This window comes from Apium graveolens, chromosome 3 (genome assembly GCF_009905375.1).
Source record: "Apium graveolens cultivar Ventura chromosome 3, ASM990537v1, whole genome shotgun sequence".
Taxonomy (NCBI): domain Eukaryota; kingdom Viridiplantae; phylum Streptophyta; class Magnoliopsida; order Apiales; family Apiaceae; genus Apium; species Apium graveolens.
The window spans coordinates 186,351,006-186,370,849 of NC_133649.1; the positions used below are offsets into that span (position 1 = coordinate 186,351,006).

The 19,844-nt window shown below is 35.0% G+C and overlaps 1 non-coding gene across 1 annotated transcript; it reads left to right on the plus strand.

The window, feature by feature from the left end:
* The first annotated feature begins 10,122 nt into the window (after window positions 1-10,122).
* On the plus strand, window positions 10,123-10,231 carry LOC141715955 (small nucleolar RNA R71). Its single transcript, XR_012572693.1, has one exon. It is a non-coding gene; the product is annotated as a small nucleolar RNA R71 (small nucleolar RNA).
* Window positions 10,232-19,844: the final 9,613 nt, after the last annotated feature.

The window sequence follows — 19,844 nt, forward strand, 5'->3', positions numbered from 1 at the left end:
AGGTAATCTAGTTCAACACTCAATGACAAAACACATCAGCATAAGGTACCACTTCATAAGGGAACATGTGGATGAAGGTACAGTGGAATTGCATTTTGTTCCAACAGATCAACAACTAGCAGATATCTTCACAAAACCACTATGTGAAGCTACTTTTACAAGATAGGTAATTGAACTTGGAATGGTTTCAGGTTCTTTCTCAAAATCTGCTTAGTTTATGTTCTGATACATCAGACTTTATGATCAGTATTTACAGATATTACTATCTTTGTGTATTTTGTGCTTAAATTGAAATTTTCTCAGTGCTGATTGTTTTCTGATGTGAATTTCTAAACTCTGATAGTGATATGAATGTTTCTGTGACTATTCAATCCAATGAGGATAATTGTGCTAGATGCTGACCTAGTAGTCTTTAATATACTAATAATCCCATGTTTGAAGTAATTGTTTATGTGGAAATCTTTTAACACAAGCAAATTTTGATACTGAGCTTGGTTAAAGTTTACTTTGTGTATCTTATTACTAAGTCAAAAACTAAAATAGTTCTTCTTATTTGTTAAGTTCTGATGTTAGTAAATCTGATGCATGTACTAAGTGTTGATAAGCCTCACTTATCAAAAGAAAAAGAAAAGAAAATAAATAAATATCAGGTACTCCTTTGAGATCTAGAAAAAAATATATGTGGAAGGGAAGACCCAAGTACAGTGCTGGTATTAAGTAATATGCATTAGAAAAGCAAAATAAAATTTTCTTGGTGACTTTTCACATTCTCTGATTACTGGAGAAATACTCTGATAATAGCATAAATTCTGATAAGCAGTTGTGACTCACTTACACTGAGAAGCCACTGTAAAAAGGAATTTCAAATGATGCATAAAATGAGCACAAAACAGTTGAGGTGGACTCATGCATGAACTCATTCTATAGTAGGCTTCAGACCAATGACAGTTTTTAAGCAAAGTTCTTAGTTATGCCTTATTTCTAAGATATACTGAAGTGAATCAGACTTTACTTTTTGTCTGATATTTAGCTTATTGCACACACTTACACTCCATATGAATGATGAAAATTACTGTGGTGATAAATGTTATTTTTGATGAACAGTTTAACTGTCAGTTGCATAAATTCTGAGGACAAGTTCTGATGGAAGTTCTGATGATTAAGTTCTGATATACCCATATCAGTATTTGTGTGAAGAAAAACAGGAATAAACATTCGCTTTTCGAGTTAAGGAGCCATATTCTGATGACTTTTAAATCCTGATAATAATCAAGTTCTGATGCTAACATGGCAGTATTTATTTACTTGGTTTATTTTTGGTCATTACTTGAACGGTCATATTTTCTCAGAATATTGGTTTATGTGAGTTAAAGCAGTAATAATCATTTGTTTAGCGGGAACAGTTTTTTTTAAAACTGAACGTGCAATGTAATTATTACTTATTTACCGTGCCCATTAAGTTTTGCCTTAACTGCTGCATGTCTGACAGGTGTAAAGGTCTGTTCCACTTCTTATTAACTGTTGTCACGTGGGGTGTCTAAGTAAAAGAGATAAAAGATTTCAAATCTTTTATTTTCATTTTTATTCTACTCTCTCTCTTTTCTTATTCTCTCTCACATTTTCTGACAGTTTTCTTTACAGACATTTTCTCAAACACCTTACAGGCACTCTAACTTCTCACTTATTTCTGATGGCGCCCAAGGATTTGATTGTTGATGGAGCCAAGTTTGTCCCAAATAATAATGATGCAATCCTGACCAAGGCTGAAGTTCCATTAGATCTACACTTTGTGCAAGATTTATTAGCTCATAGTGAGATTGGGTATGCTTTGACCCAACCTCAAACTATTTCAAGCCAACAAGTGCTGACATTTTGGAGAACTAGGCTTTTTGATGATGGTGGTGCTACTGGTACTCCAAGCATTGTTTTCAAATTAGGAGATGTCGAGCATGTGGTTAATCCTGGAGCAGTTCGTAAAGCTCTCCACTTACCTGAAGGTTGCACATTCTCAACAGTGGAGGATCCTGTCTTACAGCAGCTTATGGCCAGTCTGGGCTATGAGAAAAGTTTGGAAAAGCTGGGTCAACTAAAAAGAGCAAATATCATAAAGGAATGGAGCTTTTTCTTTGATTTTATCACTAAGGCATTCGCCAATAAATGCTCCAACTTTGATGCTATTCCCATCACGAGTCAGCAAATCAGGTATGCCCTTATTCATCAAACACATTTTGATTTTGCAAGTGTTGTGCTAGGTTTTATAGGGGATAGGATGACAGAGGATAGGAATGTAGTATACTTTGCTAAATTCTGTTAGCTTATATAAACTTTTTGTTGTGCTGATGAACCCCAATTAGCCAGTACTTTAATTCCACCCTTTAAGCTTGCAAAAAGGGCTTTAAATAATTTGTTAAATGCTGACATTAAGAAACAAGTGCAGAGGCCCTTACAGATTCCTCAGTCAGTAAAACAAATCTTGGTAAATGCTGATCCACAAACATACACATTTGTTTACCCTGATGTTCAACCCACCAACACACCACATCCAACTCAACAACCATCAGAACCTACCATCTCTCACCAACCTCAAAATTCTCAACCTCAACCTACTCAACCCTCCATCATGACATATTTCAAACCAACACAGTCATCTCAACCTCAACCTTCAGCACATTCTGTGAAGCCTTTATCTTTCAAATTCAAGAGGACTAAGATAGTACCTCAGTTTCAATAGAAGAGAAGGATAATTGTACTGAGAGATGAGTCAGACAATGAGGAACAGGTTCCAATATCAGAACCTGTTGTTGTAGAAGCTGAGAAGATCTCTTCTCAGAAAGATACTGAAACTGGGAGTTCTAGGCCCCTCAAAAGGCTTAGAAAGCTAAATTCTGATGATGAAGCTCCCAAAGTCTCTAACTCTGCAAAGAGACTTAAAAAGCAAAGAGCCAGGAGGGCTGTAAGTGTATCATCCCACTCTGAAGAAATTCTGGAAGCAGTAGCAAAGGAAGGGGGTCAGGAATCTCTGATCCCAACTAAACCTATAGTAATTCAATTACTTCCCACAGCTGAATCAGACTTTACTCAAGCTCCAAAGTCTCCTATTCAAGAGCAAGAGGATATTCCAGAGCAAGTATCTACACCTCCTGTGTTTCCTATAATTGATCCAGTATACTGAAGACCCAGGTACAAGTGCTAAAATTGATATTCATAACTTGATTGTGCCTGAGGTTCTGTACTTGGAAGCTCCACCAACTCAACTCACTCCACCAACAACACCAATTCTAGATGCTGATTTCAATGAAGATATTCCAACTAGACCACTTCTGAATCTGGATGATGAAAATCAGATTTTAGGTGGGCATCAAGATTTGGCTGTTGATCAGAACTTAGTTGCAGATCAGAACTTAGAGGATGATGTTGAAGCCTCTATAGTCTCACATACTATTATTTTATCAGAGGATGTTAATGTTGCAGGCTCTATAAGTTCTGATGCTGATAATGTTGAACTTACTGGTGAAGCTGCTGTAAACGTAGATGCTGATGCAGCTGGTCCATCAGGACATGCACATCAACAAGCTCCATATAAAGCTAATTTGATCAAGAAGTTTGTTAGAGAGGATGCACCAGTACCTTGGAGTGAAACTCCTAGAGGAAATGAGCGGTCTAAGGAATGGCACTCAGTTAGTTTTGTTCCTACTGAAAAAATTCTTGTTGAGCACCTTGCCAAAGCTGATGAAATGCTGATAAATGATGATTTCAAGGCACAGCTGAGAGTTACTGTAATGAGTACTAGGCACCTTCAAGGTCAACACTCAATAACTCATGACAAGGTGAATAAAATTCAAGAATCTTTGATTCAGCAAGATATAAATATAAAATTGGAAAAGAACAGATTTTTCAAGCCAGCCTTGGACAGAATTTGGTATATTGAAAAAACTCAGGATAAGCAACAAGCTCAGATTGATGAAATTCTAAAGAATCAAGCTTCTCATCAAACTCAACTCAATGAGATCCAATCATCGGTGGAATTGTTTGTCTCTCTTCTTTTACCTGCTGATACCAAAAAGGGGGAGAAAGTAATTAAGTCCAAATGCAAATCTACTCAATCACTGAAGGGTAAGGATGATGGAAATGATGACCAGGGAAACTCTGGAATGGGTAGAGGTCATGGTCAAGGTAAAGGATCTTCATCAAAGACAACTGAAATTTCTACACAAAGAACAAGTTCTGTTACTGGGAGAAGAATAAGTTCTGATACTTGTAAAAGGATAAGTTCTAGTGAACATCTAGAACTTGATGAAGAAATTTCAAGGAGATTATTTCTTAAAGAAAATCCTGGAATGGACTTTGAAAGTCTAAAGGAAGAAGAAGCTAGACTTAAAGCAGAAAAAGTCAACTCCAAATCTAAAGCTTCTGTTGTTGAAAAGAAACTTCCAAAACCTAAGGGTATTGTGATTAAGAAAAGGACAAATTCTGAGGCAACCAAAGCCAAATCACAAGTGGAGGTAGATCCAAGATCCAAGGGAAAAGAAAAAGTTGATGAACCTGTAAAGGTATATATGCCAGTCATGGATGAAGAAATATTTATGAAGATGTTAGTCTTACTCTGATGAAAAGGAAGATTTCTCAACCAACCTCTGACATGGCTCAAGTTGTTCAGAGTCATGATGTAGTAAGTTCTGATATGACAGTGAAGCAAGCAACCTCTGACATAGCTCAAGTTGGCTTGATATCAGAAGATAAGGAAAAGAAACCTCTGACATTGCTCATGTTAAACCTTCAAAGATGCTACTACCAGGATTCACCAAAGCTCAACAGACTCAACCTTTAAAGACTATATCAAGTGGTTTTGAAGCAAGAGTTGTTACAGGAAAGGAAGCAAGAGACAAATCTGGATTGGGTAGTTCAAAAGAGAAGAGAATAAGAAATACTACCAATGATCCAACTTCCTCAAGTGAACCAGGTGTAGGAGCAACTCCTGAGAGATTGAATCAACTTGAATCTGTACAAATGGTTTACCACTCTGTTTTGAAAGAAGATATCATGTTATACTTTATGAAAGATGGGAGGGTATTCCAGATCAGGGAGAATGCAATTTCATTGAAGTATTTTGAAGAACTGGAACATGTTCTATTTCTGCTTCAAGTTAAAAACAAATCAACAGATGGTGCTACAGGGTATTTAAAATCGAATATTCAAAGACAAAAGAAGCTTTACTCTGTAAAGTCTGACAGCCCATACTTTCTCAAGTACAGATCTCACATTGGAGAAATCGTTGAAATGAAGCCTAATACTGCTAAAATCATCACTACATTTTCTGGTATTAAGGAATTTGAATTCAATCTTGAGTCTGACAAAGCCTACATCATCAGACTAGATCAGGATATAAGGAAAGCTAAAATAAATGATCTCAGGGCTGCTATCTTTCAAACTGGTGAAGATACAGTTGAATTGAAGAATGCTAAAAGAAGGATGGTCAATGAACTTGAATATGCTGAGAGATGTTTGTTGAAGAACTATCTCAGAACAACTCCTGATATCAAAGAGATCAGAAATTGAAGCCAAGTCAAAGATCTACAACTGCTTAAATTCTGAAGTGTATACAGACTGAAGCTGTTATCAGACCTTGAGGATGGTAAAGCTACAAGGACTGTAAGTTGTAGTTATCAAGTCAAATTCTCATGCATTTGTACTTAATGTTTTTGACATCATTAAATATCTGTTAAACTTGAATATTATGCTAATTTACAAGTTGGGGGAGATTGTTAGATATATTTGTGATGTCATGTCTAATATGATTTGTGTTTATTTTTTCAGATCTTACTTAACAGGACAAATCAGTACTTAACTGGAAATCAGTACTTATACTGAAGTCAGGACTTAAGATATCAGAACTTAAGTTTTCAGAACTTAAGTTATCAGGAGATATTTATCAGGAGATAATATCAGGACTTAAGGATACGTTCAGATAAGGAAGGCGACTGATTGAAAAGAAAGAAGATCAAGACAAACATAAGAAGAGATATGCATGGAGAAGAATTCTATGAGGAATAGAATACTTGGAAGAAAAGATAACTGATTGATATATATTAGGAAGTAGAATTGTATTCGATATCAATTAGAAGATTATCTTGTAACTGTGTAGTATATAAACACAGGCATAGGGTTTACACTATATATGTTATCATAATCGAGATTATTATTAATTGTAACCCTAGCAGCTCTCGTGATAATTTATTCATCACTGAGAGAGAACAGTTCTTTGTAACATAGTTTATTGTGTTAAATAAAATCTGTGTTTTGTTACTTGAGTTCTTATATTTGATTTGATTGTAGTATTCACTGTATTCAACCCCCTTCTATAGTGTGTGTGACTAACAATTTCTACCCAAGCGATTTCATAACCCGACTCGTACTTATATGTATTATTAAAATACACATAGCAAACATGGTTCACATCTTCGAAGTTCGGTTCGGTATTTATTTTCGGAAAGTACGTATACTTGTTGGTTTGAAAATAGTAAGGTAATTGATTATTTTTAAAATATCGTGTCACAACATACAATTAGGTTCTATATAATATAATTATATACTTTTGTTCGACGTCTCCGATAATTATAGGTTACGTTCCCGTATTTTTGGAATTAATTTTCCAAAAATCCGGCAGCGTTCCCTTTGTTTATCGGCCTACCCGTCGAATCAATTCGACGTCAATCACAATCAACAATCACAACACAATGCAATCATCTAATTCACAACCAATGTACCAATCCCAATCACCGATACGAATTCAATTATTAATTATTGGTATTCGTATTACTTTATATATATATATTTTTTTCTTCGTTTCGAAATTAATTTTACAAACTCATTTTATTTATTTATAATTTAGGAGTCATAATTAATCATCATTGTCCACCGTCGGCTCGCAGAGGCTCATCGTCGACGGTGATAAAATTCATCGGTACCCGTTAGATTCAGATTTCCATATGAACTCTACCAATTTATAATTAATAATTTTTCCGCACGACTTTTAGTTATTTCACGAATATTATTCAATTACTTTCCTGCAGAAAAAAAATTCACATAACAAAAATTCTGAAATCAAACAAGCCACACGCGCATACGCGCGAATAACCCAAAAACAGAACACATGACACAGAGCACCATCAAACGCGCCTCACGCGCGAGAGTGGCCGGAAAAGAAGCAAGATCAGGACAAAAACACAGGCGGCACGGCACAGTTCGGCCACACCAGCCCCTACACACACAAGTACGCATATATCTGTATATATATAATCCTGAATCAACCAACAAAGTCACCACACCGGAAACGAAGCTCACCGGAAAAAGCCACGCATGGCGGAACTCCGGGAAGAAATAGAACAGACGGAAACAAAAAGAAAAGAAGGAGAAGAGGAAGAGGGAAGAGAGGGAGAGGAGAGAAATTAAGAGAAAGAAAGAAATTAACAGAGAGAGATCAAAGCAATCGATCGAGAGAGGAGAGGGAGAGGAGAAGGCGGTGAGTGAACAGGGGGAGTGGGGATTAAGTTTTTTTTTTTTTGTTCGTCGTTATCCCGATTTTGTCATTAACTTACGAATTTAAAGGTACATTTCTCGTGCAAAAATTCATCAAAAGAATAAGAATAGTTTAAAAATAACCCTAAATAATTCTTAAAATCTCCCAAATATTTAAAATTTATTAAAATAAAATTTTCAAAATTTTTAATTCATATTTGACTCGTTAATTTATGTCCACATTTATCCCATTAACGAATAGATGTGCGGTTAAATAAAAGCCAATTTTTTTTTTGAATTAATTTTAAAATTCTCAAAATATTTAAAGGTTAGTAGAATAAAAATTTCATGATTTTTGGAAACATTCTGGAATTAAAAATTGATTTTACAATTAAATGAAAGGAGAAAATCATTTAAAGATAAATAATCTAAAAAATATTGATTTCTAAATTTTATAAATTCCCGAAAATAATAAATAAAATTATAAAGTAACAAAAATAATTTTAGAAATAATTTTAGCATTTTTGAGAATAGATATTCAATAAAATCATTTTAAAAGCAAAATAAATTCCTACAATTCAATAATTAATTATACAAATAATCTTCGTATCCAACAAATCACAAACAATTGATAACAAAGCAATGCACAACTGACCGAACCATCAAGTATTTTATTTATTTGATAATTTCCATAATTACATTTACATATCAGATCCAATTTCATACCAGATTTGGATAAATATCAAAATAGAGCCTCTTATAAAACACTTTGTACAAAAATAGGGTAATAATATCTCGCCTTTTAAGAATACGGATTTTTATCAATCCATAAAATGATTAGCGTATCGAAAATTTCACACCGGGACTCTTACGGATCAAACCGTACCCCGGATCGAAAAAGTCAAAATACGAAAAGTGTTCGGAATTATCAGATTAGGTTAGGAAGGAGATTTCGAAAGAGTTTTGGGTTGTAAAAATGCAAAAATGGTTAAAGTGGGACGATTTCTGATTCTAAAAAGTAATTTTATAATTATGTAAAAATAATCATTATTACTTCTATAAATTCTCATAAAATCACATAACAATCCAAATATTACTAGAAAAATACCAAAACTATCTATGTTTTATTCTGGATAATTAAAGATTAAAATATCCTAATTTTATCAAAAATAAACACCCAAATATTAATATCAATCATCAAATAATTTACCAAAATTCACATAAAAATCGTATAATAATTATTTATTGATAAAAGTAATTACATAATATTTCCCAGACGTTACAATATATGTAGGCTTTGGATCAGGTAAACACAACTCCTTGAAGATAGACAAAGGCATCATATTGATTCTAGCTCCCAAATCACATAAACACATGTTGAACGACAAGTTTTCGATGGTGCAAGGAATATTGAAGCTTCCAGGATCTTTAAGCTTTAGAGGCAATTTATGTTGCAGCACAACACTACATTCCTCCGTAAGAGCAACGGTCTCTAAGTCATCGAACTTCACTTTCCGAGAGAGAATACCTTTCATAAACTTCGCATAGCTAGGAATCTATTCAAGAGCTTCAGGGAAAGGTATGTTGATATGAAGTTCCTTGAACACCTCCTGAAACTTAGCAAATTGCTTATCCAACTTTTGCTTCTGTAGCCTCTTAGGAAAAGGAGGTGGAGCATAGACCTGTTTCTCCCCTGTATTACCCTCAAGAGGAGTGGGTTCCACAGTTTTCTTCCTTGATTCCACTTCTGCTTCCTTTTGCACATCTTCTTCAGCCAAAACTTCATATTCTGGAACTTGAGATTTTTCAGGGCTTGCAACCTTCCCAAACCTCAATGTAATTGCCTTAACCTGCTCTATTGTTTCCCTCTTCCTTGGAACTTCTATGTCATTAGGGAGTGTACCAGGATGTCGATACAACAAAGTATTGGCAATCTGCCCAATTTTATTCTCCAAAGTCTTGATAGAAACCCATTGGCTCTTGCACATGAGCCTCAACTCCTCCAATTCAGATTTTTCATTAGATTGACTTGTACTTCCAAGTGGTAGTTGTTGAAGTTGGAGTTGTTGTCTTGGTGCATATTGCGGTTGTTAAAAACCACAAAGGTTGAATTGCTTTGCTGCATACTGCTGATAAGGCTGTTACACCGCATTCTGATTGTTGCTCCAACTGAAGTTAGGATGTTTGCGGTTGTTGGGATGATAAGTGGCTGGAACTGGTTGTTGTGACCTCTGAAAGTTGCTTACGAACTGAGCTGATTCACTAGATATAGCACACTGCTCTGTCTCATGCACGCCCGCATAAAGCTCACAGATACTTGTGATCTGATTAACTCCATAATTGGCCAAAGAATCCACCTTCATCGTTAAATCCTTAAGCTGAGCAGCTATAGCAATAGCTGCATCCACCTCCAGAATTCCAGTTACCTTTCCTTGAGGTAGTCTCTGAGTTGGGTTCTGGTATTCATTAGCAACCATCTGTTCATTCAACTCATAAGCTTCATCGTAGCTCTTAGCCCATAAGGCTCCACCCAATGATGCATCGAGCATGGGTCTTGACTATGCTCCCAAACCATTATAAAAGCAGTTGATAATCATCCAGTCAGGCATCCCATGATGATGACACTTTCTAAGCATCTCCTAATAACGCTCCCAAACTTCACATAAAGACTCTCCCGATTTTGCTACACAAATTGAGTCAGAGCATTCCTGATTGCAGCTATCTTTGCCATAGGGAAGAATTTAGTAAGAAACTTCTGAGCAAGATCTTCCCCAGTAGTAATAGAGCCTAGTGGTAGAGAATGCAACCAACACTTAGCTTTATCCCTCGGAGAGAATGGGAAAAGCCCCAGCTTAATAGCATCTTTAGAAACATTGTTGAATTTGAAAGTGTCGCAGATCTCGATGAAATCTCTAATGTGCATGTTGGGATCTTCCGTTGGAGAACCCCCAAACTGGACTGAATTCTGCACCATCAGAATCATGCTAGCCTTGATTTCAAAAGTATTAGCCGCTATGGATGGTCTAAAAATGCTAGATTGAATGTTATTGATCTTCAATTGAGAGTAATCCATCAAAGCCTTCGGATTCGCTACTGGTTCTCCCATTGAAATTGAAAGGAATATGTCCTAAGTCCAATCATGTATTAGGATTTAGGAATAACTTCGATGTAATCTGTTTTGATTTCATTGATATTAATAAAAGACTTGTTTTGTTTTTAATACGGGCTTTATCTATTTAAGTGTTTAAATAAGATATACCATAGTTTAGAGTAAAGCTTTTTATGGATTATAATGAGATCATAATAGTGAGACCTAAAAAGATGATAACTCTAAACTTAAATAGTTCCTGGTCATAGGATTACTAACTGGTAATTAATAATCTGCAAAGATAGGTACATACTATGCTTGCTTCATTATGAAGGATGTCTATTCTCATAGACATTTGTGTGGTGACACTATAGCTAGTATGTAGGTGCTTATTATAGAATAAGTTCACTGAACATGACTCGCACAGCTGAACAACTGATGGAGTTCACTCACGTGTCAGCAGTTGTTCACATAGTGATAGTTGTAGAAGTATCCTTAGACTTGAGGTCATCATAGTCATCTTGTGTACACTGAACTATGTTTTGGTTTAGTTCTTAGTCTCCAGGGACAATTATTAGGGCTCTTCTGGGTATAGGAATTTGTACACGAAGATAGTGTATGATCAATAAAGGATCTACCCCTTCCAGTGAAGGAAGCGAATGTTCAAGGCTGATCCACTTATGCTAGTTCAGAAATCTCTGGCTAGAGTGAATGAAATTAGAAAGGAGTTTCTAATTTGCATAGAACTACGCATAGTAAATGGTAAGCAAGTGATTGAATTAGATAGGCTTGACACGAGATCCATGCCTTGTATTTAATCGGGACATTGTAGGGTAGAAGGAGTTTATTGTACGGTAATTATTCACTGACAGGTTCTTGGTATTCTAAGCAGTGAATTCATATTATCCGGATAGTCACGATATGTTGAGAAGCATCACTCACGATGTAGAATAAATGTGATTAATTAATTAATCATATTTAATAAATTAGAGAATTTATATAAATAATGATAAAATAGTTTTATTATTATTTATTTCTACTACCGGCTTAATATTGAACCTACAGGGTCACACCATAAAAAGAGAATGATTTAATGGTGGAGGAATTAATTAATAACGGCTAATAATTATTTATTTGTGAAATAAATAATTAATTGGAAAATTTAATAATTGATTAAATGAGATTTAATTGATTATAAATTTATTAAGAAAAGTTCTTAATATTATTAATTAAGGATTTAATTTTTGGAAATTAAATCAAGAGAGAGAATTATTTCTAAAGTGTTTAGAAAAAGGATTAATAATTAAAAGGTGTTTTAATTATTAATGAGAATAATAAATGGGATAATAATAATATTATTTATGGGAAAATTTCAGCTGAAAATTTTGCCTATAAATATACTATTATAGACCCTATTTTTATCATCGAAACACAAAACCCAAAAAGTTTGGAAAACTCAATTCTCTCCACCTCCTTCCTCCTCCTTAACATCGTTTTCTTGATGGATACCGGTGGAGTGCTTCACACTTGAGGAGCAACTGCTAAGGATCTCTGATCGTTGTCTTCGAATTATTTTAAAAGGTTAGATTCGATCCCTCGAATTTTGATTCACGATTTATATGCTTTTATTTGGATTTTGTATGTGTAAAAGTGTTTTTCCATGCCCCCGCTGCGTTAAAAATCCAACAATGGTATCAGAGCGTAGGTTGTATGCATATAGATCTGTGGTAAAAATTTCAGAATTTTATGTGCTTGTATGAATTAATTATGATTTTTACAAGTTATATCATGGTTTAATTTTGTCTGATGAGAAATCGTTTCTCAGAATAATTTTGAATGTTGATCTGGATTCTACAAGTGTTGTAGATCGTCTGGGTATTTTTTCATAATTTTATGATGTATAGATTTTTTATTATGAATTTTTGAAGTTCTTGCAATTAAATTCGTAATTAAATATGTATATATATATAAATTGATTGTAAGTATGTATATATATATATATATATCTGTACATCTGCATATATCTGCTCTGCTGTTATGTCTGTTGAATGCACGGAGAAAAGCAAGGTACAGGTCTGACATGCGCGTAAACCGAGGAAGAAAGCTGTCGGCTGCTGAAAAACAAAAAATATATATATATAGGGGTGTAACGCATTCCGGGAATGCGTTACACACCTGTGGCGCATTCACGGAATGCGTTACACCCTTTAGTGGCTTAAAAGGGGTGTAACGCATCACCGGAATGCGTTACATGGTTTGTAACGCGTTCCTGTAATGCGTTACAGCCTGTCTGTTGATTTTAAAATTGATTTTCTGGGAGTTTCGTAACTCCGTTTTGGGCGTGCAATATACCGTTGGATTTGTTTTTCCGAGACGGATCTAATGGAGTGATCAATTTTAGTGTATATAAAAGTTTTGAACTGTTTATATTTCCATGAAGTGTTTTAAAGCTGTTTTTGATTGTTTGAATTGATTTTAAATGCTTCTTGTGATACATAGAGATGTATAATGCTTAGACTAATGTGCTAGATGATGTAACATGCCTACCTTGATGTTTATTCATGTTGATATATGTGATATATGCATATTTTATCATGCGATGATAGATTTAGGTGAACTTAAATGAAGATAAGGCGTTTGTTAGACAACCTAGTATAGTGAAATTGTTTCATAACCTTAATAACAATATTATGAATACAATCATGAGATTCTTGTGTTTGTGAAACACGTAATTGAATATGAATTTTCGATATGAGAGAAAGGATGATTCTGTCAACAACAGATTTCTATCTGTAAGAAAGGGTTATTAAGTGACGCCTCTTGACAATGCTCCACCCGATCTGGGAATCATATGATTATTGATTATTGATTTGGAATATTTAATTTAAAAGGAAGAATATCTTTATAATATGATTATGATTGTAACGTAATATAATCCCTCTAAAATTAAATAATATCAAGTAGTAATTGGCCAATGACACAACGGGCTTGTGTCGGTCATAGCCTTCCAACATGATAGAAAAGTAGTTCTTATTTTTGAATCATTGTCGGTTCGTGCTACAGCCGAGGGATTTGATTTCGAAATAAGAAATACTTGTCTATTACATAGAGATGTGTACATTGAATAAGAATCTAAAGGTCGGTATGTGCTACAGCCGTGGGCCTTTGGGGACTGATTCAACTGTACGGAATGTTGGGTTAGACTTGACTTAGAATATTGAGTTTGTCGTGCTACAGCCGAGACTCAATTATTCAAGAGGCTAAAGTTTGATTAGGGAATAACATGAGATGTAATTGACAAGAGTTGTCTGCCTATTAAACATTACATGGCGGTTCGTGCTACAGCCGGGGTCGTGTAATGAAATGTAGGATCCATATTCCCACTAGCATTATGAATGCTTAATTTTTCACGTAGGGGGTTGAATAAATTAGGAAAACTAGTGGGAGCCACTTATGAATAAAGACCTGATTCATATAGTGTTTTAAAATGAAATCGAATATTTGCTAAGTGTTGTTATGTGTTTATCATTTACAGATTTACAATATACATTATGTCTTCTACACTATCACTCAGGAGTATACTGGATGCTCACAAATTGACTGGTCCTAATTATGCTGACTGGCTTCGAAACTTGAGAATTGTTCTCAGGATTGAGAAGCTGGAATACGTGATTGACTCACCTAAGCCTACTGAACCTGCTAGCGATGCGCATAATGATGAACATGTGGTGTATCGTAAGTGGATAGATGATGCAAATGTTGCTCATGCATCATGCTAGCTTCCATGAACATTGAGCTACAGAAGCAACATGAGCATATGGATGCTCACACTATCCTCATGCATCTACAAGAGTTGTATGATGTGGCAGGGAGGACAGCTCGATATGAGATATCGAAGGAGTTGTTCGGTTGTAGGATGTCTGAGGGATCATCTGTGAATGACCATGTACTTAAGATGATCAATTTGATTGAACGTCTTGGACAACTTGGTTTTGCCATGGATGGGGAGCTGAGCCAAGACTTGGTCTTGCAATCGCTTCCGAGTTCGTTCTCGCAGTTTGTTGTGAACTTTCACATGAATAAGTTGGATGTCAGCCTGCCTGAACTCCACAACATGTTGAAGACTGCGAAATCAAATTTTTCCCCTAAGAAGAGTTTTGTTCTTCTAATTGGTGAAGGTTCCAATCCTAAGAAAAGGAAGAGGAACTCTTCCAAGAAGAAGAAAGTAGGTGAAGAAAAGCCGGTTCCACCAAAAGCTGAAGACCCCAAGAGCAAAGTTGTTTGCTTTCACTGTAACAAGGTGGGGCACTGGAAGATGAACTGCAAGGTTTACCTTGCATAATTGAAGAAGAAGAAGGGTAGTGAGACTACCGCTTCTGATTCAGGTATGTTCATGATAGAAGTGAATATGTCATTAAATCAAATTTCTACTTGGGTATTAGATACCGCCTGTGGTTCTCATATCTGCAATTGTTGCAGGGACCAAGGAGAAGTAGGACTCTTGAGGAAGAGGAGGTGATTCTACTGATGGGAAATGGAGCAAGAGTTGCTGCTGTAGATGTAGAATCATTTCATTTACATAGGCCTACGGGCAAGACTATTGTTTGAAATAATTGTTATTTTGTTCCCTCAATTGTGAGGAATATTATTCCCATGTTAGACTTGGCTGGATTTTCATTTATTATTGAGAATAATGAATGTTCTATTCTTAGAGATAATATTCTTTATGGACGTGGTGCTTTATATAATGGTCTGTATGTATGTGACATAATTTATTTCAGATTGAACAAACTAATAAAAGAAAAGGGATGATGAAAATCTCACTTTATAGTGGCATTGTAGTCTCCATTTAGTAGACATGGAAAGAGGGCTGCAAATTTGCTAGGAATGGTACACACAGATATATGTGAACCAATGTCTACGCAAGCCATGGGTGGATTTTCATACTTCATTACTTTTATAGATGATAGATCTGGATTCGGATATGTGTTTGATGAAACACAAGTCTGAGGCCTTTGAAAAGTTCAAAGAATATAAGTATGAAGTGGAGAAACAACCAAACATAGTATTATAACTCTTCGATCAGATCGAGGTGGTGAATACTTTGATGGAGTGTTTCTAGATTATCTCAAAGTAAATGGTATAGTCTCCCAGTAGACTCCTCCAGATTGGTATCTGAAAGGAGAAATCGAACTTTGTTAGACATAGTTCGGTCCATTATGAGCTATGCAAATCTTCCAGTATTCCTATGGGGTTATGCATTGGAAACCTCAGCATATTTACTGAATAAGGTGATTTCCAAAATCTGTTCCTCAAACTTCGTATGAGATATGAAAAGAAAGGAAACCGAGTCTTAAACACATTAAGATTTGGGGATGTCCAGCTTATGTCAAGAAAGTTGACCCAGATAAGATGGAATATCGATCCGTAAAATGTGGTTTTGTGGGATATCCTAAAGAGTCTTTAGGGTATTACTTTTACACCGATCATCGGGTGTTTGTCTCTAGACATGCTACCTTCTTGGAAAAGGAGTTTATCCTTGAAGGAAACAGTGGGAGCAAAATTGAACTTGATGAAGTTCAAGAAGCACAAACTACTACGGATCAAGTGGAAACACCTGTTCTGACTGAACAACCTTTTGTGGAACAGCCCATTCATAGATCAGGGACAGTGTCTCGCCAACCTGAGAGGTAATATGGCCTTGTCATTGAGAATGACAATGAGTTGTCGATCATTGATGATGACGACCCTGTGACCTATAATGAGGCTATGAGTAGTGTTGACTCAGAGAAATGGCATAGTGCTATAAAATCCAGAATGGAATCTATATATACGGTATACAAAAGATAGATTATAGCAGATGGCCAGGTGGAGACCTATAAGGCCAGGCTTGTGGCAAAAGGATTCAAACAAAGGCAATGGATTGACTTTGATGAAACCTTTTACCTGTAGCCCTGTTAAAATCAGTTCGGATTTTACTTGCGATTGTTGCTTACTACGACTATGAGATCTGGCATATAGCCAGATGGTTTTCTTTCCGAGGGAAATGAAAACCTAGTGTGTAAGCTACTGCGAACCATATGTAGTTTAAAGCAAGCTTCTCGAAAGATGGAACATTCGTTTTGATGAGACAATCAAAGAGTTTGATTTTATCAAAAACGTAGATGAACCATGCGTTTACAAAAGGGTTAGTGGGAGCGCGGTAACATTTCTTATATTGTATTGAATTAGAGTTGACACACATAACAACATAGCAGACCCACTCACAAAGCTACTTTATGAAAGTCACTTTGATCATCATAAAGACAAGATGGGTATTAGATACCAGAGTGATTGGCTTTAGTACAAGTGGGAGATTGAAAGGAATATGTCCTAAGTCCAATCATATATTAGGATTTAGGAATAACTTTGATGTAATATGTTTTGATTTCATTGATATTAATAAAAGACTTGTTTTGTTTTTATTACGGGCTTTATCTATTTAAGTGTTTAAATAAGATATACCATAGTTTAGAGTAAAGCTTTTTATGGATTATGATGAGATCATAATAGTGAGACCTAAAAAGATGATAACTCTAAACTTAAATAGTTCCCGGTCATAGGATTACTAACTGGTAATTAATAATCCGCAAAGATCGGTACATACTATGCTTGCTTCATTATGAAGGATGTCTGTTCTCATAGACATTTGTGTGGTGACACTATAGCTAGTATGTAGGTGCTTATTATAGAATAAGTTCACTGAACATGACTCGCACAGCTGAACAACTGATGGAGTTCACTCACGTGTCAGCAGTTGTTCACATAGTGATAGTTGTACAAGTATCCTTAGAATTGAGGTCATCATAGTCATCTTGTGTACACTGAACTATGTTTTGGTTTAGTTCTTAGTCTACAGGGACAATTATTAGGGCTCTTCTGGGTATAGGAATTTGTACACGAAGATAGTGTATGATCAATAAAGGATCTACCCCTTCCAGTGAAGGAAGCGAATGTTCAAGGCTGATCCACTTATGCTAGTTCAGGAATCTCTGGCCAGAGTGAATGAAATTAGAAAGGAGTTTCTAATTTGCATAGAACTACGCATAGTAAATGGTAAGCAAGTGATTGAATTAGATAGGCTTGACACGAGATTCATGCCTTGTATTTAATCGGGACATTGTAGGGTAGAAGGAGTTTATTGTACGGTAACTATTCACTGACAGGTTCTTGGTATTCTAAGCAGTGAATTCATATTATCCGGATAGTCGCGATATGTTGAGAAGCATCACTCACGATATAGAATAAATGTGATTAATTAATTAATCATATTTAATAAATTAGAGAATTTATATAAATAATGATAAAATAGTTTTATTATTATTTATTTCTACTACCGGCTTAATATTGAACCTACAGGGTCACACCATAAAAAAAGAATGATTTAATGGTGGAGGAATTAATTAATAATGGCTAATAATTATTTATTTGTGAAATAAATAATTAATTGGCAAATTTAATAATTGATTAAATGAGATTTAATTGATTATAAATTTATTAAGAAAAGTTCTTAATATTATTAATTAAGGATTTAATTTTTGGAAATTAAATCAAGAGAGAGAATTATTTCTAAAGTGTTTAGAAAAAGGATTAATAATTAAAAGGTGTTTTAATTATTAATGAGAATAATAAATGGGATAATAATAATATTATTTATGGGAAAATTTCAGCTGAAAATTTTGCCTATAAATATACAATTATAGACCCTATTTTTATCATCGAAACACAAAACCCAAAAAGTTTGGAAAACCCAATTCTCTCCACCTCCTTCCTCCTCCTTAACATCGTTTTCTTGGTGGATACCGGTGGAGTGCTTCACACTTGAGGAGCAACTGCTAAGGATCTCTGATCGTTGTCTCCGAATTATTTTAAAAGGTTAGATTCGATCCCTCGAATTTTTATTCACGATTTATATGCTTTTATTTGGATTTTGTATGTGTAAAAGTATTTTGCCATGCCCCCGCTGCGTTAAAAATCCAACAGAAATAATAGCTTCTTCTTCAACTTTCTCAACTTCTTCAAAAACTTCTTCAACTACTTCAACTTCGTCCAGTGTTTCCTTTCGAGATTGAGAACGCGTTCGCATACACGCTTTCTAGAGTACCTGAAATACCAACAAGCAAAACAAGTAAGTAAAATATCTTAGTCAGTGAACTTTAACGACCACTGATGTCAAGCACATAAACTAAATTAAACATCGAGTCCCCGGAAGCAGTGCCAAAAACTTGTTAGGGTGAAAACACGCGCTAAAATTACACGTAAGTATACGCGTTCACAAGTAGTATAAGATATAAATCAGATTCGTACCCACATAGACTCTTTTTAGTTAACTTAAGATTATGCACCTATGCAACAATTGTATGGCTATCGCTCAATGCTAAGACAATAACAAGTTGAGATGTTTATAACTAAGACTAAAATAACATGCAATTAATTAAGAATAAAAGTGATTGAATTAACTATATGAGGCAAACATGGGATTCCAACTTCATTAAATACTTCATTCAAAGTCATTGTTCTTAACCTTAGCATGCAATGGTGATGACAACTAATCAGATAACACGAAACTAGTAAACGCCAACTTTCGTTATACGAATACCCTACTACCAGACATCCACAAAAGATATAGAAGTTAAATAGATACCAATTATGTCGAGACCCTAAACGTCTATAGAATTTGACAACATAAAGGTTTAATAAACAATTTATCTATCGTGATTACATAGGGAAAGTAAAATGGTTAAAATTACCTACGAATCATGCATAATAAATACATGAACCTATGCTAGCATGGCAAGTTCTAAACCTCTATATTCACTGTCGCTTCAATAGAGATTAACACGTTATCTTATATGTTAGCTACGCACGACGAATAAGCACAACCAATACTAGGATATCAATCAATCACCACACACTTAGGTATCAAAACAATTAACTATAGAAATCCATAAGTAAATCTGTTAGAACCCCACGATAACGATTAGTTCATAACCGAACTCATCGTGACCATGGGTTCGAATGAAAGCATGGAAAATAAACTAAGATAAACTAGGTCTAAAATAACTGAATAATAATAACAAAGTATATTAACAAGAGTATTAGGTTCAAACAACAAAGAAAACAAGCATCCAAGATTACAACTTAAGCAAAGAATCACAAGTAAAAATAAGATCTTCTTCTCCTTCTTCATTGTATTGTGCTA